The sequence below is a fragment of the Microtus oregoni genome, unplaced genomic scaffold, assembly GCF_018167655.1.
Source record: "Microtus oregoni isolate MIOR12 unplaced genomic scaffold, Mior012 000082F_ref0000272, whole genome shotgun sequence".
NCBI classification, from domain to species: domain Eukaryota; kingdom Metazoa; phylum Chordata; class Mammalia; order Rodentia; family Cricetidae; genus Microtus; species Microtus oregoni.
The window spans coordinates 1337281-1360198 of record NW_024544542.1 but is presented as its reverse complement, the minus strand read 5'-3'; the positions used below and the strand labels follow the sequence as shown (position 1 = coordinate 1360198).

Sequence of the window (22918 nt, the reverse complement as noted above, 5' to 3'; positions counted from 1 at the left end):
CCGGCATGTTCCTTCCCTCATTCTACTAAAGATAGAGCCTAATTTCCGGGACTCTCTGCCAAAGACATTTACATGTGTTAAATGTTGTTCCAATTTTAAATAGTTTATGTGAATAATTTTCACCTCAAATGCACTATTTTAGCTACAAAAGAGTAGAGAAAATTCTTTAATTGCCTGTTACACTATAAAGAAAAAAAATACTGTAGAAATAAAGATTTTTATAAAATGTTTTTTATTATTTTTTACAAATAGCTTATGCTTAAAATCTTACCTTTCTAATTCTTGACTATTAGGATGCTCCTTCTTTTTCCTTTCTTGTATACCCCAGATTAATTTTTATTTTCATTCTGATTTAAATTCTTTTTCAGGAATCTTTATAATTCTTTTTTTCCTCCCAGTTCTCTTTAGTCACACAGTCTTCTCACTTCAATATTATGCTGTCTCTTGTCCAACACATAGGATATGAGGAAATCTTAAACTCTCTTTGTCGAACTGACTTCACTCTGTATCTTGAAGTAGGATATGATATAAACATGGCATTAGTCTGAAGACAAATTTCAATGTTACTTTTACCATTCTGGGCACGTATTTGCATATTTTACTTAACTCCAACTGGACACTTGTCACAGAGCTATAAAAGGGGGCCATTGGGACTGAAGAAATGACTCAGCAGGTGGCTTCTGCTCTACCAGTGGGCCCAGATGCTATTCCCGGAACCCACGCTGTACAGTTCACAACCACCTGTGATTCTAGCTCTAAGTGATCTGGCCTGGTACCCTGTCCTAACCTCTGTCAGCATCCCATACACACAACTAAAACCAGAAATAAACCTTTTAAAAAAGAAACTAAGAAGAGCCCAAGACCTCTGAATAAAGTCACGTGTGCAGAAGGACTCCAGAGTCAAATGGCAGGTGACTTTGTCTTTAAGAGGTCACTGCAACGATCTGTGTCACACTGCTTTCAGGCAACTGGCCCAGAGGATCAAATACCCACTTCCTGAAAACAGTATTACTGAAGAGAAAGCCTTCGCCTTATAAGCATCCAGACTTATGGCCAAAAATTAAAGAAGGACCTTTTAAAACATCCAAAGAGTCAGGCGTGCCTTCTATAACAAGGGGCAAGTACCAGCTATGTGGATCAGCTCAAGAAAGAGGCTCAGGAGCAGGAGTGTGCTTCCCTTTTGTGGCCTTCCCACACCTGCCTTGAGCCTGCTTTTCCCCTTGGAACATGATCTTTTTATAGCAATGGTGGTAATTAGATCGTGTCCCTTTTAGACACTCTTAGTCATCTTTAGACTTGTATCCAGTATCTCTACCTCAAAATAGAATGAAAATTCAGTTTCTTAGCCTGTGATTTTGCTGTTCATTTTTCTAGAATGGAATGAACCTTCAAGACGCCATCCCAGGCCCTGAAGGCAGTTACTGTGTGTCCATTCTTATGTCCCTTAAGAACAGAAAACCAGTGTGTAGAGTCAGATGCTCAGTTCTGCTGAAATGGTGTTTTCTCTAGTAAAGTAGCTGAAGGAGATATGCCAGCAGAGTAGTTTTCTTACCATAAGATAAGAATTTGCCTCTAAATCATAACGCATACTAGTAATTTATTATAAGCCTAAGAATTCTAAGTCATTTGAGTGTTTATTATTATTTTAAATCTTCTCCTCGTGATACTATTAGAACATCCTCTCATGAAGCCAAGGTGCACCCTTTGCATCTATGATCAGCTTCTAGAAGTTAGTCTGCAATCATCTTTTACAGAGGCTTCATACCTTCTTCCAGAATACCCAGTTTGAAGTCATTAGTCAGGTTAGTGTCTAATACTCATCCAATCTGTTTAACTTATTCAGCTATGAATATCCCCAGTGCTGGGGTGGATAGTGGGAATGCAGCAACAGATAGACAAGGTCTCTGACTTCAAAGATCTTCCATAAGCCAGGAAGACTGGTAATATTTAGGTGATTACTACATGATACAAAAAAACCCTGCAGGATGAAAAAATAACACAGTAAAAAGAGGCACAGCACATCTGGTGGTCTTTTTGCAATAGTGATGTTACCATTGGCACCGAAAGATGAATCGGGCTTGGCTAGAAAGAAGGACTGGAGAAAGACAAAAGCAGAGAGATCACCACCGGAAGAAAAGGCCTGGGTATGTGAGGAGGTGAGAGGAAAGGCTATTCACTGATGAACTGGCAGAGACTCCAGAGGGGTGGAAAGGAGGAAGAAACAGGGACGTCCAGAGGTGCTAAAGCTGAGAGGACTTTGACCTGCAGTCACCTCTGGGATCATTGATGCTTTCTCTTCACCAATCCAGAATCATTCCATCTTAGCTGTGGTCTACATGCATAGGCCTAAACCGCTTGGCAATTATTTCCTTATATCTCCCACCAAGAGTGTGCTCATTCGCTGTCTCCAATTCCTGTTATCAAATCCAGAATGCATTTACTGGTCAGTGTCTTCTCCAAAATCTGTTCATTCATTCCGTCTACAATGGTTATTGCCTTGCAAAATATATGATGCCATGCACCCTAGCTGCTGGGAAGACCTGCTGATGCCTCCCTTGACATAAGCTCCTCTGCATTTCTTCCTCCTCTTAACGTGCAGTGGGTGACAGATACCGTCATCTGTACAATACCTGGTAGCTTAGTTCTTGCAAGGGTTTGAGCCTAGCTGTACTCAGTTCTAAAGACTGAGAGCCAGTCCCACTTGTTTTCAGCAGGGGTTCTGTTCACACCTCAGTCTAGAAGCTCGAAATAACTAATAAGTATTCCAATACTAAATGTAATCTGCAACTACATGAGAGTCCCCTTAGTTAGGACATTCTTAATGAGCCCCCGTTGGCAAGACAAATCAACTAAACCACTTGTTTCAAAGTCATTAAACTCGGATCTAATACAATTTCTCTTAAAAGTCACTAGTTCTTACGGGTTTCACGGGATTAGCCAGAAATGTAATAAATTATAGGGAATCAAAATAAAAGAACAGCTGACACTGGAGAATGCAGAAAAGAAAAAGGCTTGCATTAGTCCAGAGTGAGGAGTCCACGGGCCTAGTGCAGCATGCTCTCTACCATAGCTTAGGGGTGTATTTACTCGTGAGTTTAACATTTCATTGTAATCATGGCAAGTCTAAGAAAATGGAGTAGACTTTTACCAGTCGATGGTAACAGCAAGACCCTCCTTTTCCCTCCCTCCCTCCATGGTCCTCCAGCTCCCTCGCCCTCTCCCTCTTTCCCCGCCTCTTCTTCACCTTGCTTTTACAGTTCTCTGTCTGAATTTATAGCCAGTACCTTCACTAATTGTGTCTGCATTTCCTAGGCATGCTCTTCTTGCTTCCAGCAGGTTCTATATTTCATAGTAAGTTTTAGAGTTGAATCCTAATTGCCACCACAGTGACCAGGATACTAAAGGCTTAACCCTCCCCAGTGTATCCTGATCTATATGAAGGACAAGGAAAAGCCACTTCCAGTGAAGGTGTTTTGAAGACCACAGAGGAATCATACTGAAATACCAGGGGTTGTAGAATGGGAAGCAATAGTCTGTGTCTTCCATATGTATTCTTCTGCTGTGGCTGCTGCCCTACACCCAGGGGAGCTCAGCTGATAAACCTGCTAGACATCAAATGAACTATTGGAGGGGTCTCCTCTCTTGTCCATGGCAGACAATTGCTGAAGCCAACATTCAGAGTATTCTTCAAGAGGAAGTGCTGGGAGGATAAGGAGTTCACAAGGAGCCATGGGTTTATTTACAGGTTGGTTTCCCCATAAAGCATCTGGTCCCCTGATTTGGTTTTCTCATAGGGGCTCACTGATATTTTCGAATAACTGGTATGATAGAACCTGGTCAAAAGGAAGGGGGTTTTCACTTTAGAAAGGACTTCATTTTTATTTATTTACTTCCTATCTCTTACCCAACTGGTATTCTTAGAGCAATTGCCAGCAATTGCATTCATTATCTATATGAAAATTCCAGACCACTCAAAGAAATCGCAGTTAAAGATGAGCAAACACATCTAAAGGAAAGAAATAATAGACTGATGTAGTAGTAGGAGGTTTTTTATTTTTTCCCGGCAGCTCAGCCCGGAAACAATCACACAGAAACCATATTATTTGCAATAATGTTTGGTCAATAGCTTAAGCGTATTTCTGGCTAACTCTTATATCCTAAATTAGGCCATCTCCATTAATCTATGTATTGCTATGTAGCTGTGGCTTATGAGGTAAAGTTCTGGCGTGTGTCTCTTGTGGAGCTACATAGCTTCTCTCTGACTCCACCTCCGTTCTCCCAGCATTCAGTTTAGTTCCCCCCCCCACCCTGCCTAGCGCTACTCTACCCTATCACAGGCCCAAAACAGCTTCTTTATTAACCAATGGTGTTCACAGCATACAGAGGGGAATCCCACATCAGGCTGGCATTCATGCTCTGGGTCACCCTTGCTGTCCTGTCTTGACTCCCCAGGGTACTCACCAAAGAACTTTTCACCCTATATGAAACAATGTTGGATTGTGAAAGCTAACTTCAAATAGCACCATATTCTGAATCTGCACACAGACTTTGGAACTTATTTTCAACATAGCATAATCTATTTTCACTTTGGTGCAGGGGAAAGATGAATATCACCCAGGTTTAGTGAAAATCATTCCAGTCTCTAGGCTCTCTTTACCCCCTCCCAGATCCTCCAGCCTGAAATGATACAGGCTCTACTCCAGCCAGTGTAATTATAGCCAGAAATTTTACAGCTTTCAAAACTGTGTAGACAAATACCTTTGCACAAATATACAAAGTTCACTGTTCAAACTAAATGATCCATTCTCTGCCAGTTTACCACTCATCAGTAATAGTATATCAATTCACATATACTAAAATTGGAACTATACAGAGAAGATTAGCATGGCCCCTGCGCAAGGATGACACGCAGATTCGTGAAGTGTTCCATATTTTTTTATAAAAAAATCCTACTGATTCATGAGCATGTAAGAGTCTTTCATCTTTTGATATCTTCTTCAATTTCTTTTTCAATGTCTTAAAGTTTTTAATCATACAAGTCTTCCGCTTGTTTGTTTAGAGTTATCTTAAGATATTTATATTATTTGAGGCTATTGTGAACATCTCTTTTTCTTTTGTTTCTTTATTTTATTTTTTTAATTAACGTTTTCATTTATTTTATATACCAATCAGTTTCCCCTCCATCCTCTCCTCCCAACCCCTCCCCTTTCCCACCTGTCTACCTTCCCATCTACTCCTTCTCCATCTCCATTCAGAAAGGGACAGGCATCCTATGGACTTATTTGTTTCTTAGTCTGTTTGGCCTTTCATATATAGGAAGATTATTGATTTTTTTGAGATAATTTTGTATCCAGTTAATTTGCTGAAAGTGTTTTATAGCTGTAAGAGTTTCCTGGTGGAAATTTTAGGGTCACACATGTATATTATCATATGATCTACAAATAAAAATACTTTGATTTCTTTCTCCCCCCCCCAAAAAAAAGAATTGGATGTATGCAGGAGAAATCAAAGATAAGTGCTTATAATCATGGCATTTATGGAATGCCGTAGAGGTGGAGGCAGGAGGATCTCTGGGGCTTGATGACAAAGCAGCTTAGACTACTCTCCAAATTCCAGGCCAATCAGAGTAGGTCCCCAAAATAAACAAAGGTGGATGGCGCCTAAGAAATGGCCTCAAGGCTGCCCTCTCCTCTCAACTTCACGTAAATGTACACTCATAAGCACTTACACATATAGAATGCATGCATACACACACAAGCAAACGTTTATTCTGTTGGAGTATGAAGAGAATCTTACAACCTTGCTGTAACAGGAGATCTTGACAAAAATAATCAGTGGTTATCTATACAAAGAAATCAATAGTTTCATTTGTCTTTATTCTCAAACTTGTCAGTTCTTACCTTTTAGACTTAGAATGACCAAATTAGGTGACTTTGCATGCACACACGTATGTGTGTTTGCACTTAGAAGCATGCACACATGTGAGTTACATTTGTCGATGCCTTCTCTTGCTACAGAATTAGATATCTGGTTTGTTCTTGGAAGTAATTCTATTATCATAGGCTTCTGTCATTAGAAAATTCCTACAATTTTTAAGTTCCTTTCATGCAGATGCCTGTCCTTGTTTCTTTTATCTCATGACGTATTTCAGTCATGATTTTACTTCCCCTTTTAGTATTACTAAATGCTAGGCACCAGCACAGACTGAAAGCCTTTGTTGGGTACAGTCTGCCATTTGTTGAAGTTATTCATCCTGGTTAAGCCAGCAATGACCGGGCAGTTTGGATTTTTATAGTCTGCATATTACCATGCTAGAAATCGCATGGTAAAAGAAGGGGGCTTTCCTTATTGAAAAATGCCTAAGAGATATATTATGGGTCCTCTTCTCTTGAAAGCAGCCATTGCTATGAGGCCAGAGAGGAGCAGCCAATGACTACAAACCCCTTCCTGAATGTCAAGCTCAGGGGCCAGTGGTGCTCACTTTCCACTCTTCTACTAGTCTCATCCAAGCCCCATCAGCTACCTTGAATCTTCCAGGTAGCAAGCAAGGCCTTCAACCTTGTAGTTTCTGTTTGTTTCATCCACAGGAGTCTTGTTCTCAGTATGTAAAATCTTAGCGTATACAGGAATTTTATGTGTGTTACATTTCTTGATTATAAATCTACAACAAATAAAAGTCTAATAGTGGTTTTTAAAAAAATCTATTTTTAAACAGTGCTATAACACAGTTCTCTTAAAATATAGTGGCATGAAGCCAAGTATATTCCACATGATCCTTCCATATTTGCAAGACTCTACTCAATATTATTTTAATCCCAGCCCTGAAATCAGCTATTTAGGGGCATTATTATACAAACATTGTGAGTCTGTCTTAGCTGTATTTTCCAGATATGAACACTTTTTTATTACTAAGAAATATTTGTCATTAATTTAGATTTAAATAGTCACAGTCATATACACTTGTCGTCCTAGAATGTCGGAGGTTAATTTGAGAGAACCACAGGTTCTAGAGCAGCCTGGGCTATGTAAGAAATCCCAGGCAAACCTGCACTATATGACCTGTCTTTAAAGTTTTTACTTAGTCTCTGATTCTTTCATTAGCTTTTGGGACCCTACCCCTCACACTGGGTCATCTTGCACTGCCATAATATATGGAGAGGTGCTTAGTCTTACAATAACTTGATATTCCATGTTTTGCTGATATCCATGTGATACCCACCATCTCCTGAGCAGAAATGAAGGAGGAATGGATTCAGGGATATGGGGAAAGGACTGAGAGAAGAAAAAGGAAGATAAACTGTGGCTGGGATGGAAAATAAATTAATTTTTAAAAATGTTTTTATTTAGAAAATCTTTTAAAAAATAAATGTAATATAAGTCAGTAAATTTTCTTTTCAATGTCAAAATGGAAAGGTCCCTAAATTGATTACCATAAGAGGGGGGAAAGTATTTTTATTGACATCGGTACTTTATATAAATGTTTATATTTTGCTACTTGTGATGTTTTAATAAAAAATGATAAAAATTTGACAAACCTTTGATATTAACCAGTTAATTAAAAAAAAAAAGACATGTTCTCATAACCTCAAGCGGATATAGTAACTTTCTCATGTCACTCTGTTTAGAGGGGGAACCAGGACTGTAGCAGAGAGACGGGCTGTTCTCCAACAAGTCTCCCAAGAGACCATGGGGTAGTCTCTGAATCTAAAGGCTACAACGATGCTATTTGTCTGTGACAGAGTGGAGACAGTGCGTGGATCTGAATGAACATCTTGGGGAATTCCCTCCTCCTTCCAGCTATGGAAGGAGCCATGTGCTCTGCTACTTTTTTAAAAAATTGAATTCTCTAACAAGAATGACACCTCTGCCTAGTTATTTGTCTTTTGCCCCTGCTCATGGTAATTAAAATCAAGAGTTAATATTAAAATAAATGAAAGAAATTTAAAGACAGGAGGTAGATGACCTTGGAGCCCCAAACTGACTCCTTTTTTTCCTTCATGACTCCCAAGTCCTCAAGGTACATGCTGAAGAAGATGAGGAAACTGAGTGAGGGGGTTCTAGGACCAAACTAAAGCTGGAAAACTTGGGACTTGCAACATGGGACAGAAGCTGGGCAGTAGTGAGAAGGCAACTGGGGACCTCTGGACACTAAAGAGAGTCAGGACTATGACTGAGTAGCAGTAACACATGCTACTCAAAACAGCACAATGGAGCAAGTCTGGAAATTATGACTGCTGATTTAAGTAACGAATCAGGTATAGACTTGACTTTTCTGAAGTGTCTCACTAGGCCCGATGTTTAGCACTATGTGAGTGCATAGTGGCCTTAATCAACATAGACAAACCTTTCTCAAGTACCCATGTCTAAAACAGACCTGGGAAGCCAAGCGAGCGTCACCAAGCCATTTCCACAAAGCACACTGCATTCTTTTCTAAGTGCAGGAAGAAGAAAGAGAGTTATTAAAACCCAAACAGCACCGTTGGCTTCTTTGGAAAGTGGTTAAAATGAAATGGGCTGTAGGGCATGCTCCTTCATACTGTGACCTTGAGCTGAGGTCTATTGGCAGTTCACGGTGGCTGTTCCCAATGCAGATGGCACTGCAATCTTCTTTGGTTTAGAGGCTAAGTAGTGCTGAAGCCTATAAGTATTTTAGCACCCACTATTATTTTTCATTTTAATTTAATTTATTGTTTTTTGAGACAGATATAGAAAGGGGAAAGGATGCCATGTGTAGACTATGGCATGCATGTGGAGTTCAGAGGACAATTTTCTGGGATCAATGTTTACCTCGACCATGAGTTCCAGAGGTTGAACACAGGCCATTAGGCTTAGGTGACAACACTTGTACCTATAGATCATCTCACCGACCTTCAGGGCTCACTATTATGGCTGTTCTTCTTAATCTATGCCCACATTCATGCTGTGTGTGTGTGTGTGTGTGTGTGTGTGTGTGTGTGTGTGTGTTAATAAGCACAATAATGAAATCTAATGCCTTCTAAAGCACGACTGCTGAAGATAAAATGTGAGCTATATGGTCTAAGACTTTCTAGAAGCCACGTTTTAAACAACTAAAAAGAAATAGGTGAAATTAATTTAAATAATGTTCTTTATTTAGTCTAGTATGTCAAACATACCATTTCAACATATACAAGATTTTCAGAGCTATCAATGACAGTAGATCTTGTTCAACACTGCATCTGTGAGATCAGATGTAGACTTCACAAGAGACGAAATCTCAATTAAAGCTGGTCCCATTTCAGCTAGCGAGGAGCTGTGGGTTCATCTCCCTAGGTCATGTCTAGCTCTTACCACAGCATTGTTTCATTGTGGTATTTCTACCTTCTGACATTTTGGCTCCTCAACTGCATATGTTTCATTTTACAGAAGAAATCCTTGTGTATAAGTATTTTAATGTAGTTTATAATTCAAACAAATGCATACACATATATAAATGCATGCACAAAATTCAAATGTAGCTATTGATAATCTGTATAGTTCCTTCTAAATAAATGTGGAAAATGAAAGCAAGTACCTCCTCCTGTTGTTTTCAAAAAGTGTGTTTGTGTTTTGCCATGTATCAAGTGATCAGTGTTATCAGAGTCACTGACTCATGACCCCGGGTGGCCATGATGCCCATGGTAACCATTTGACAGAATGCCAAGGATGGCCACTCCTGCATCTGAAAAGCTGACCTTGTAACAATATCCACACTCTCTAGTTGTTTCTGCTAACATGCTCTCAACTCAAAAACTGTTTTCAAAATAAAAGATAGCCAACATTTTTGCTTCATTAAATTACCCTACAGTGTCCAGGAGGGCAAAACATCAAAGAATGAATATACAATGGAAATGATCCTTGAATGTTGATATTTGAGCTAAAAGTACATAATACTTGGGACGGTGATCTAAGATGACAAGGGTATCCCAATGAAAAAAGCTATCAGGATCCCTATATTACTGTATTACTGAACTAACTTAAGTTCAATTTAGTTTTTGAAACCTGAGAAGTTTATCTCATTTCTACCACACTAAAAATATTTTATTGAAATTAAACTTTGTAACAAAGGATCTAAGATCCTCTCCATTAATTAGTAAGTGCTCAGATACCATTAAATACTTAAAATGGGGATCAAGTTAACAGATAGTGCACTACTTGGTGGGTAAGTTGATCATTGGCACTGAATCTATCTGCTTACTTAGAACTTGGCACGTACCTTCCAGCTGGTTTGAGGAACTGCTGGCCCTGCATTCCAGCTCAGCACATGTTTTAAGAATCTGCTTCTCCTGGTAGCAATATTTCAGAGAAGACATTTCTAGAGAGTTTGTTTTTAGCCTTAGATAAAAGAGATAGCTGGGGCTCTCTGTCGTCTACCTATCTGGCTATAGATTCACGCCCCTTCCCCCTGATAATTTCTGCTTTTTAAACCTGATGTGACAGACAGTAGATTCGGGCTAGGGGACTAAGAGAGCCATAAAATTCAGTATTTCGTGTGTTGTTACTAGCCTTATCTAAGAAAACGCTCATGACTGCCTACACACGGGTTTGTAAACCCAACAAACAAGGGCCAAAGTGTCAAGTTTGCATGCAGCGCAGCAGGGGACAAAAGTGTCCTCATGGTTCTGATACTTACAGAGGAAATGTCAAATGCAATTTGGGTCTGGGTCAAATAAGCAAATCTCAATAGCTGACTTTCATCTCTACTCTTCATCTGATAATAAAGCTGATAATCACAAAATCGTATCTTCATCTCAACAATTGATAGTATAGATACCAGGGATCACAGTGAACAGTACCATATGATTCTTTTAATCTTTGGAAACTGAAAATTCAGAGAAAAAAAAAGTCTGGTTTAGAGGTGTGGTAGTAAAAATGTGGGAACTGGGGTATAAGCCACTTGTCCAAAATTTAATAAAGATTAAATCAATGAGAGAAGAGTCACCAGTGAGTACCTCTGTCCTACCTCAGAGCTACCTTCCAGCCATCCACATATGCCCCTTCCTTCTGGAGTAATGTTTTTCTAAATGAAGTCTCCAAGGGTCTTCTAGGGTTGATTGAGTATTTTAATAAAAACCTAACCCAGTATTTTCCTTCTGTATGTGGACATTATCTTGATCACATAAAAGCCCTAGTAAGTGAAAATTTTGAAACCATATTGAAAATTAATGTGTCACAGCCTCTACTTGTAGTCACTATATTATTTACTTCATCAAATATAGATAGGGAAAAAACAAACAACAACAAAAAATAACAATGTCTTATCAAATCTTGCAACCTTGATGCACATCGTTTGGTAATTGTGAGGAAATGCAAAGCATGCATGTAATATGTTGCTATATGTTGAAGTGCCATCAATGTCCTCAAGTGTAATTGTTGTGGTGTGTATTATGTCAGACTCCTCTTACAGAAAAACATGCTTCCTTGAAAGACTAACTGGCTGACTAACTATGATTATTCAAACATGGAAATCTGACAAATACTTCATTGGAAATAATTGAAATAAGCTTAATACTTTAGGGGAATAATTAAATGAAAATATTCTGACAATAATAAATTTCAGACTTTCAGTAAATATTAGAAGTTTTGGGGAAACTTGTATCTGTTGCTATAAGCTTGACAGTTTCCCAATTCATTTTGGAAATGCTTTTCTGATGAAAGGGATGATTATATTAACAACAATAATTTTTATTGTTGAAAATGAACTGTGTCAGCATTTGGAATATTTGTAGTTCTGAGAGAACCAATATTTTCCAAATGACAAATACATGATCTTATATAATCATACACACACTAAAACTCTATACAAACTATGTCATCCACTATAGATTTTCATGTAATGAATGAATTATTCAGAGGTCTTTAGCTGCTTTTAGGTTTCATACTATGACTAACTCAAGAAATAATCTGTTACTGAGTTTCTATGAATATTATATCAAAATCAATGGATGGTCCTCAACCCAGGGTCACACCGACAGCCCTAGTTAAACACAGAGGAAGTCTTTAATAAGAGAAGGAGATTTGTTTTGAAGAGAGAGGGTCTACCGGGTTGGAGAGAGATGGGGTGGTAGAGTGTAGTTTATGCTTGCATGAAACTGTCAAAGAGCAAAACTTATTCATAAAATAAACAAGCTTCCTAAAAGGCTGTGAAAATGCTTTGTTCTGAGTTCCTTTCCAGATTGTTGTGATCAAATACCAGAGGGGGAAAAGAACATGTAAAGGGTAAAGGGCTTATTGTGTCTCATAGCTTGAGGGAATTATTCCACCACAGCAGGGAGAGCATGGCAGAAGGAGTGGGAAGCCTGCTAGTTAGTTTGCCTCCACAGTCAGGATGCAGGCAGTAAATGGGCCAGAGCTCAGCAATCCATTTCCGCTAACAAAGCTCTACCTTCTAAAGGCTCCCCCAAACAATCTCCCCAAACACATGAGCCTGTGGAATTCATTTCACAACTCACATTTCTTCATACTTCTTGAGGTAAGAAATGTCCTGCAGTTTCCATTAACCCAGACATTTAGGAGATTTCCAGCTACGGAGAATTGTTTTATACCTCTCCTTGAATTTTTGTTTTGAAAAATATTTGCCTTAGTACTATACTATGTATATAACAATATTTACACATCATATAAATCATATATATGTATTATATTATGCATAGTGATATTTTGTTTATTATCTAATAAATAAAACTTGCCTGTAGATCAGAGAAGCGAAGCAGCCAGCCACTAGAGAGCTCTTATCTCTACCAGATCCTTAGATTGTAACGAAGAGAGTGAGTTCCTGTCTCATCCTGCCTTACATTCCTCTCCAGTGCTGGGATTAAAGGTGTGCACCACTACTGCATGGCCTTTGTAGCTAACTAGTGTGGCTAGCTTTGCACTCTGATCTTCAGAAGAGATTAATTTGTTAGATCATAAACAAAATATCACTGTAATTATGTGCATATAATTATGACTGTTTATGTATTAATTTCTATGTAGCTATTTTATTTATAAATTTTTATTTAGAATAAAATATATTGATAATGACAGCAACGATTTTTGTGAAACTCTTTTATAAATGAAGGGAAAATTTTTCTCTTCATTTTTGAAAAGGAATGGTTTCCTCTGAATCACATGGAAATGATAACTCAGGCCCTGTTTTCCACCAGATGAGAGACTGAGGCATGTGGTACACACAAGCTATTAGTCCAGCCAGAAATATACTTCTGAAGGGCAAGAGCTGAGCACAATTTAAGAATTAATGCTCTTTCATCCTGTGCCTTCCACAAAAGAAGCAGTTCCTTGTCTAAGAAAACACCTACGCATATTCTGTGCGAGGCCCTCTTTCTCCTGAGGACTCCAGATATACATTCATGAGAATCTGGTTTTCCAACAACAAAAGTTGCATCAAATAACTGATTTGTGCACATGTGCTATTTTAGGAGGATGGGCTTTGTGGTTGAATTCGATGTGGTTAACAAAGAGAGATGTTTACAGCTACATGGAATGCCATGTGCTCAGCACAGTCTCAGAAATGTTTACAGCTACATAGAATCCCACGTGCTCAGCACAGTCTTCATTCAGAGTATTCCCAGGCTGCCTGTGAGCATCTGCTCCCTTCTCTTTCTGTCCTCCATTGATGCCACTACTGGAATGAATAAAATGCTTAATGAAACAATTTTATTTTCATTTTTGTTTTACACAACTATAACCAGTTTTATGACTGCCTTTTTCCCTTCCTTCCTTTCCCTTCCCTTCTAATTGTTTTGATAGTTACCCAATGGGGAAAATCAAAACACAGCTATACTAGGTCAAATTGTAGAACTAATCTCTTCAAAGTATGCTGTGGACTTCTCTGTCCAATGAAGAGACAGAAACTCTGAGCAAGATTTGAAGGTCATATTTTACCAGGAGATTTCAATAGAATGTGTGTTGTGCCTGCATGCAGCTAATTAAAAAATTGTCTTCTAAAAATTAATTAGACTAATCTTTGACACACTAGGACTTAATGTTCAAAATCCAACTTAATTTTCTTTTGGATCGATTTGAGTGGTACTGAGAGGCAGGAGACAAAGGCTGAGGCTGCTTAATTTTTTCCTAATCGACATAAAGTGTGTTAATCTTCCTTCTTTGCCTGGAATTAATTTCAGCATAGGGGTTTCGAGGCCTAATGAGTCCATGGCTATGGGAAGCCTTTGCTGGCACACAGCTCTAGTGTCGCACAGTCTTGCATAAAAGACTTTAATCTGAAGAAAATTCCAGACATATAAATCTGACAATTATATAAGCAAATGAGACTTTCACTAGTTCTATACTCATGTATTACATTAAAACACATAACAGGAGGCTGTACAGATCACTCAGCAGTTAGGATCACTTGCTCTGCAATCATGTAGACCAGAGTTCAGATCCCAGCACCTACTTGACAAGCTGGGCTTCCCTGCAAATGAACGAGGGTCACTGGGGCTTGCTGGCCTCAAGCCTAACCAAGAAACTATGAGCCCCAGAAGGACAAGCAGGGAGCAGTGATAGAAGATGCTTCCTTCTGGCCTCCCCACCCTCAAATAGGCACATGGACCCCTCTCATACACACACCTACACACGGCTCATGCAGCTACATACAAATAAATCGATAAGTAAGCTTATTTTAAATACAAAACGAGGTAATTGGTGTCTCTAACAATGATTTTGAAGAAAATGACCCCTATTTTTTCTGATGTTTTGTTGTTTGGGGATACATAAGTTTTGAACTCCATAAATTTTCTATTACAAAAAGTACTATTATTATGGTAAAATGAGGGTCTTCTACCCTGCTTTCAGATGAAGCAGAAATGTACTGTGCATGAATACGTGTATTAATATAAGGATAAAATAGAGAAGCACACATCTTACATATATTCTGTGCTTTAATAATCTCATAGCACAAAAAGAAAATGTTTGTGTTAAATGTGGGTAGTTCACTAGTAAATAGGAAACAAAAAATTATGTGCATTATAATCCCTCAATGTGACATAAATATGTGTTCTGCATGTATGTGTATGTACATGTTTGTAACTGTAGCTATACATGTTCACATGTGTCCATGTGTGGGGAAATGGAAGTAAATGTACAAACTCTTCATAGGCATGTTCTCAGGAGTAGATGAGCTACCATTTTCAAAATCCACCGTATTTCTATCTTTCTATAAAGAAAATTTGCTGTGGTTTTAAAAACCTAACTCTAAATGTTGTCAGCCATTTCATGTTCCATTTTTATACTAATTCAATTTTTTTTAATTGTCAGCTAATAGTTTTACATTTTTCATTTCTATGAAGGCAGATCTGTCTGAACACTTAGGTGAGGCAGAGCAACTGACCCCCCTCTGCAGAAGTTGCCCAGGAATGGATGAGGGACTGAATCATGTAACAGTGATGCCCTTTCAGATTCAGGTACCTGGGTAAGCCACTGCCTTCGCCTTACAGCAAGAGGCAATAAAGAGAAGCACATAGGAGATGGGGAGGGGTAGCTACTGTCCAGGAAACAACTGCAAGTTCCTTTATAATCTACTTCTCCCTTCTCAGCACCTCTAAAGCAGCTGACAGAACACTAGCTGGGTGGATTGGACAGACAAGTCACCATGGCTCTTAAGAGTTTCTGCGTGTTGGCAGACCTCTGGCTTCATGGTATAAAATCTCCTCGTTGACTCCATACATGCCCATTTCTTATGACAGATACTTTGTCCAAATGTTGCTTTCTGTCTTATCTTACTGTACCTGAATAATGGAGCATAAATTTTTTAGTCTCACTGATAAAATAGCAAAATAAAAATGAATTGTAAGCTACTGTCTTTATGCTGTTCAAATACCTTCTTGCTGTTCTGTATCTTATAGGAAGCTGGTATGGGGGGGATGGGGAGCCTGAATAGTGAGGCACACCAGTGGCTCCAATTTCCTTGAAAAGGTATATAGACTGTTACAAGGGTGAACTCTACCTGTGCTTCTGTTGTCATAAGATGTTTTGATAGAAAGAAATCACATATGTAAAATGTTCCTGCCGCTGAGATTCAATTAAGTTCCCTATTTATCTGTCCAGGACATAAAATGTCTCAAAAAATAAAATGAAGCCTCATCAGCATCCTAGTAGCCATGGCCAGTTGCTCTAATGCTTTGGTAAGCAATTATAATTCCCACAGTGAGGTCCACCTGCCCCTAGAGTAGCCCTTCCACAATGGCCACATTAGATCTATACTACCATTGCTACCATCCTTCTCCTAGGAACTTGGAGTCAAAGGCAATAATCTGAAGTTATTTGTCAACAGCCAAGGTCTTCCTGACTTGCAAGCTGAGCTTTGAGTCAACAAAACTAATATTTGAAACAAAAAGGATACCCACATTTCTCCAAGCACCAATGTTCCCTTCAATTTCCAGGCATCCGCAAAGCTCCATTTGATGGAATCTTCTACCTGATTCTGTCATAATATCCTTGTGTTTGGCATGGCATTATCTTTAAACCAAGGGTTTTAAATATAAAACCATCACACTGCTGCTCTCAGTTGGATGTTTTTAAATCAATAATTAAAAATCAGGTGAAATGATTGGAATAAAAGCCACAGCTGGGAGAAGGGGCCAGAAAGAATATCCTGGGCTTCGTGCTCACCAATTCCTCCACCATCAGTCATTTGCTCAAATGGTTGCTGGTGATCACAATTCATCATTAAAGAGGATAGGGATGATCATTCAAACCTATAATCCTTGCATCTGACAGACTGGGGGCAACAGGATTGTCATGATTTTGAGGACATCCTGAGCTACACAGCAAGTACCAAGCCAGCCAGAAAGCTTCAGAAAGATTCTTTCTCAAAATGTAATTTAAAAAAGGAAGGGAGGAAGTTAGTGTAGATGTGGTGCTGATGATGATGAAGAAGAAATTGACAAGGTAGTCTCTTCCATTAATCTTCATCTCTTCTTATGGCGAGATAAGAAGTGGTGGAGCCTCCCCTGGAAGCCTTGCCTGCTTACAAAGGATGGCCACTCCAGATTCCATACCCTCCATTTCTAGGAGTCCTCACTAGGGTCACCGTCACAGATTCCAGGAAGTTCCCACTGCACCCTGCAGAAGAGGAGGAGGTGGACTGGAGGAGTCAGAGGAGATGGAGGACACCAGGAGATCATGGCCCACTGAACCAACTAAGTAGGGCTTACGTGGGCTCATAGAGACTGAAATGGCAAGCACGGGGCCTACATGGGTCTGCACCAGGTCTTCTGCATATACGTTATGGCTCTTAGCTTGGTGCTTTTGTGAGACGCCTAACAGTGGGAGCAGGTTTATTTCCGACTCTTATGCCTGCTCTTGCACAATGCCACCAGATATGGCCACATGTCCCCACATGTGTCCACGTGACCATTGGTTGTAAACCATTGTATTAGACTGGTACTCTAATTCAGAAAATCAAAGCCAAGTTAAAGGTGGTCAAGACTTAAATAAAACACAGTCTTCTGGACATCAGAAAATGACTCAAGAACCTTTCAGATCTGTTTCCCTTCTCCCCTACATCTTTATTACTGAACCAGTTTTTCCTAAGGGTTTGTTTGCTAAAGAACATTAACAGGACTCCCAAGTTCAGCCCTTGCCTGAGGTTGTACCAAGCAATCTGTAAATATGGCAGCCTCGGGTCACTTTTAAAAAGTAGGGCCTATTCACTCATTTGGAAATTATTCAGATAAGTAACTGTTGCTTCTCTAACGTCTATAGCCACCCCTAGCCAATTTCCCTTAATAACTGCTACAGCCTACACTGCCCAACAGTTCCAAATATTAAGCATCACCAAGTGCAATGTGGATATGATTGCAGTGTGGCCATCCATGTCTGCATTTCACCAGAGTGTCCTTTGCAAACCTGTAGCTATTATCTCTAATCTACAGTTTCTTCTGTCTTCACGTCTGTGCTCTAAAACGTTGGCCTTAGGAATTCCAGTCTCCTGAGCCTAACTTACAGAAGGGAGAACCTGCATGGCATGGCAGAAAATCTTCAGTTCTTCAGCCACCAATCCCCACATTACAAAGAAAGCAGATAAATGCCTTTTTGAGCTCCTCATTATTTCCCACTGTGACTTCATCACACTGTGACAAGATTATTGGTGCAAGTTATAGGGATAAGGAATAGAAGATTGACCCAGTATTTATAAGAAAAGAATTTTTTAATGGAAATAATGGAGAACTTCCTTCTTTTACAACATCCATGTTACTTAATGATATGTTTTCCTCTGGTTTGATTTATATCTCAGATCTATATGAGTAAAAATTATCATTTGTAACTCCATATTGAACCTTCAAATCTTTGTGATAAAATTTGTCTTTTCTTGGCTTTAGTATTGATAGAAACTTAAGCTATTCCTCCAGGTACTGTTTTGTCCATTCAAGCACCAGCTGTTCTACAAGCCAAAGTTCTGTGCATCAGAGGTCTATGTTGAACAGATTTCCTGCCTTTGTCAGTCTTATCTTTACCATGAAGAGACTGTGAATAAACAGTGTATCAGACATAGGACATGCTACACAGGAAAACACTCAGAGATAGAGGACAAAGAGCAGACAGCTCACTAGGGTGTGGGCATAAGAACATGGCTCCATCTCATGTTAGTCTATATTCTATTAATGTAGAATTGTTTTAATTTTGTGTACTGAATTCATGTCACTTGTCAAATTCACCACTACAGAGGACAGTGAGATCCATCATTAGATTAATGTCATGTCTCTTTGCTTTCTTTTAAATGGCCCGTTCAAATTACACATGTTTGAATTTGAGGTAATTCCCTTAGTAAGCAAAAAATTGCTTCCTTCAGCTTTCTTCAATACCATATCCCTAAGATAGGGCATTAAAAGTCAACAAAATGCATGTTTCTCTTGTGGCAGGCTGTGGTGAGATACTGACTTCTAATATCAACCTGTGCCCTGGCTAGAAATTTCCCAGGGAGCTAAGCAAAAGAGATAATATATATTTTATTTCATGTATATGTTTGTGTGCCTGAGTGCTTGTATGTACACCACATGTGTGCAGGTGTCTGTGAAAGTCAGAAAAGGGTATAGGATCCCCTGGAACCTGAGATACAGGAGGCTGTGAGATGCTCGAGGTAGATGCTGGGAACTAAAATCAGGACCTTTACATGACCAGTAAATGCTCTCAACTTCTGACCCATCTCTCCAGACCGAGAGATGGTGTTTTTTATTTAATGTCCTAACACTAAAATTTAACTTAGCTCACACTAGAAATTCTGAGGTTCTAAGTTAGGCAACCTAGAATTTAAGTTAGCTGACCTATAATTCAAATAAAAATAAAAAGAGAAAAAGTTATCATTTTCTATTTCCACCTACTGTTCATGTGGGAATGTTGATTTCCAATGTCCTGTAGGCTGCAGCATACCAGAGAATAGGATTGATGACTTTAATTCACAACAGTTTGGGAGGCAGCCACTCTCAGGCTCTGCACATGCTGGGTGTGCCACAGGGACCAGAAGGCAGTAATAGCAAAGATGGATCTACCTCTGTATTAGACACTGGTATTTAATCACTGTCCCTGAGATACAGACTGAAGCAGGGCCACTCTTTGGTGGAGGAAGAATAGAAGACATGAAAACCATCTTGCAATTGGTTTATCATCTAGGGTACAATTTTTATTAAAGTTATGAATCTTATCAAGGTAGCCACCTGTGAGATTATTCAGCACAGTGACTTTGAGGATGCCACCTGGTCTTCCAAGTCTGCTGCAATCAGCAGTGACCAGAGACCAAAATAGAAAATCAACGTGCAAAGGACCCAGCCTAAGACTGACAGGGAGAGGAGAAACAGTCAGAAATGGGACCCTAAGAAGTCAATAGTGAGTCTATATTGTCAGTTATGTGTAAACTTGCTTATATGTGTGTATGTATGAAATACATGATTATAGAGAAAGATTGTGTTGTAAGTCCCATTTATTTTCTCATCCTGTGGTTTGAAGCAATATTAATGAGATCAGGGATAATATTTTAATATGTAGCTAATTTCCAAATACATGGCTGTTGTTAGTTTACCAGAATATCAATTTTCAAAAAAAATAATTATGATGTACTTTCAGAAAGCAAAAATTAACAAAGTAGTTCAACTGCAACAACACATTTAATTCAAATGATACCAGATTTGTCCTAGAATGTCATCCAGGATAGGGAAGGCAAACTCTACTGGACACAAGAGCCAATTGCACCGTGAGAAGTTACCTTCTAGTACTAAGTCTTAGGATGTAATAAGTGATGCTGAGGTTTCAGATGCGAGGATAGCGAGTTTTCAAAGTGTTTCCAAAATCAAAATACATCTGAAGCCAGACAGGAAAGCTCCAACACTACAGTGGTCATTTTAGACAGCTCAGGTTGAAGAATGTCCAAGAGGAGAGTGAAGGGTTGTCACTCGGGGCAGAGGGCATCCAGTATCCTTGGGGATCCTGTCTTCCCTTCCCTTCCCAACTTCCACTCTCGCCTTCTGCCCTTCTCCTCACTCCTTGCTTTTATCTCAATAAATGGGTTGCAGAGCTTCAGGTTTCTGCTCCTCCAAATATCTAGCACCTGGAATAACAATGCCAACTACAGGCAGAGAGAAGAGAGTGATCCAGGAGATGAAGGGTAGGGGAAAGAGATATTGATGAAGATGCATGTAATGTACCTGAATCACTCTCAGGAAACCTTAGGCACAGGGTGCCCATCTCTTCTTTCTAATATATAAGTTCTCTCAGCAAGCAAAATATTTCAAAAACATTCACTTTTAAAATCATGAACTATTTACTATTTATGTGTGATTATTCCATATCACAATCGCCATATGGATTATTAAATAGCTCTAGGCTGCCTTGCTCTCGTCAACTCCTGTGGGATAGCTATTTAAAACTGCTCGAGTTTATGCTCTCAGAGAACATGTTGTTCTGAGGCATCTGACCTCCGCAGTAATTTCCTTGGCTTTAGTAGAAATTATGATGGTGCAATATTCTAGAAAATTGCCTATTCAGAAAACAGAAGAATCCATGTTCTCTCTCATCTCTCATTCTTAATCAACTGAAAATAAAGGGCTATATTAAGAACTCATAGCCGTTGCTAACCAGCTGCCTCATCCTGCATGGTGACTTCATGCCTCCAGGCCTGGCCATCCTCATCTGTCAAAGAACATCTAGAATAAAAGTTCATTTGTCTCGGCTAATGAAAGCTGAGTTGCTGAGTAGGGTATTCCAAATTGCTAATAGTGTAGAGGGGTTTGTATGAGGCTGTGTATTCTAGAACTTCCAACTCAGGCCCCTGTTTCTGTAAGCATGTTAGTATAAATGGCTCAATGCAGGTGTTCTTTTTTTTTTTTCATTATAGATAAATAGGATTTCCAAGCCCCGGGGAGCACTTGAGAAGCCTTCAAATGCCACAATCAACTCTTACTTCAAAGAAAACTAAATAGATGGTTCTAGGAGGTCCATGCTGTTTCTTCATTGAATTTTAGGTGAGTGCTTAAGACAAAATTGATTAATCTAATCTCTCAAAATGTGCTTTCCTTCTTTGCATAAAAATTGGGGTTATATAGTATCAATATCTCTCATTCCATACTTTTAGGGAGTTTCTAACTAAAGACTTTTAAAGGTAAAGTCCTTTACTCTTGTTTTCATTCTGTAAACAGAAGCTATCTGTACTGAAGTCACATGAGAGATGGTTTATACTGGGGTAAAATCCACAATACTTTATTTTATTCCAAAAGTTACCTAATATTTTAAAATATGAAAATAAATTTTAGAATATTAAGTCTGAATGAGGTAGCAGATAACCAGGTTAATGGCATAAACGGAAAGGAAGGTTGATGGTGGTGATGTTACATGTCATTAATTCCCAAAGCTTCCTGTTGGGGATTTTATATTGTCTAAATTAAAACTAAAGAACAATAAAGGTGAGGTAAACTAAATCTTACAATGTGCTGTACAATGAAACATAAACAGTGTGCGCACACAGAGACGCACACACGGACACACACACACACAGCTTTGTTTTGTCTGGCTATAAAATAAATAAACAAGTTCATGTTGAATTATCAGTTGTAATTAGCCTCCAATGGTACAAAAAGTCTAGGGTCTCAAATTAGTTGTATAGAATTTTCCTGGAACATGCTGCCGTTCTTCAGCAGAGAAGAGGGAAACGAAGAAGGTAAACGGTGGTCACATTGAGAATCCCCCCTTCGTCCCAAGAGGAGCTTTCGAAGCAGTATTGTTTCTTTTATTGTCTACTTTAAAGAATAGCTATGGCCAGAACGTCAGAATAGAGTCATGTTTAGTTCTTAACTGAACAATGCCACTGACAGAGCCCCCACCAATTGTAAGTCTAATCCTACAGGCACCCATGCTTTCTCTCCACATTAAAAGTTATGCAAGTGAAAACTGTTTAATCAACTTAAAGCAGTTAAAATACAACAGAAGTCAAAGTGACATTATTACAAGTTTGAAAACAACTTTGATTAAAATTCAGATCATCATCCACTTTAAGCAAATGAAATAAAAGATCAAAATCCTGTGGGTGGTGGAATGACTGCTTTCCGAACACCAAGATACCCTCTCTTGTTTTGATTAACTTCACAATGAAAATAAGAGATCCTCCAAGTCCTAAGTGTGTGCAAATTCTCTTTACTGAGATTGAGTATAGAACTAGAGCAATGATTTCCTTTATTTTCAAGAGATTTGTTCGTAATTCTCAAGAACTAAACTGAGTACATTTCAAAACTCTTAGTAAATCAATTTGGCTCATATAGCCATTACTCCAGAAAAGAAAATGAAAATGAGAAATGTGTTTCTGAGCTCTTTATTCTGCAGGTGTGCCTGTCTGTAGCCGTCTTTATCTTCAGGTCCATTGCTGGTCTTGCCCAGGTCTAGCCACATCAGGGACTGAACCGATTGGGCTATATTTCATCACTTCCAGCTTCCCCAG

General features: G+C 39.0%; 1 protein-coding gene and 1 non-coding gene across 23 annotated transcripts in view; both read left to right on the top strand.

The window, feature by feature from the left end:
• LOC121441888 (dystrobrevin alpha-like) overlaps window positions 1–22918 on the top strand; it is a 349129-nt gene that overhangs the window by 139266 nt on the left and 186945 nt on the right. For all 22 annotated transcript variants that reach the window (XM_041643231.1, XM_041643233.1, XM_041643241.1 and 19 more), the window contains one exon: window positions 21326–21452. The gene's annotated coding sequence lies outside the window, so the exon portion shown is untranslated. The remainder of the gene's footprint in view (window positions 1–21325; window positions 21453–22918) is intronic.
• Window positions 4829–4936, top strand: LOC121441896. Its single transcript, XR_005973516.1, has one exon. It is a non-coding gene; the product is annotated as a U6 spliceosomal RNA (small nuclear RNA).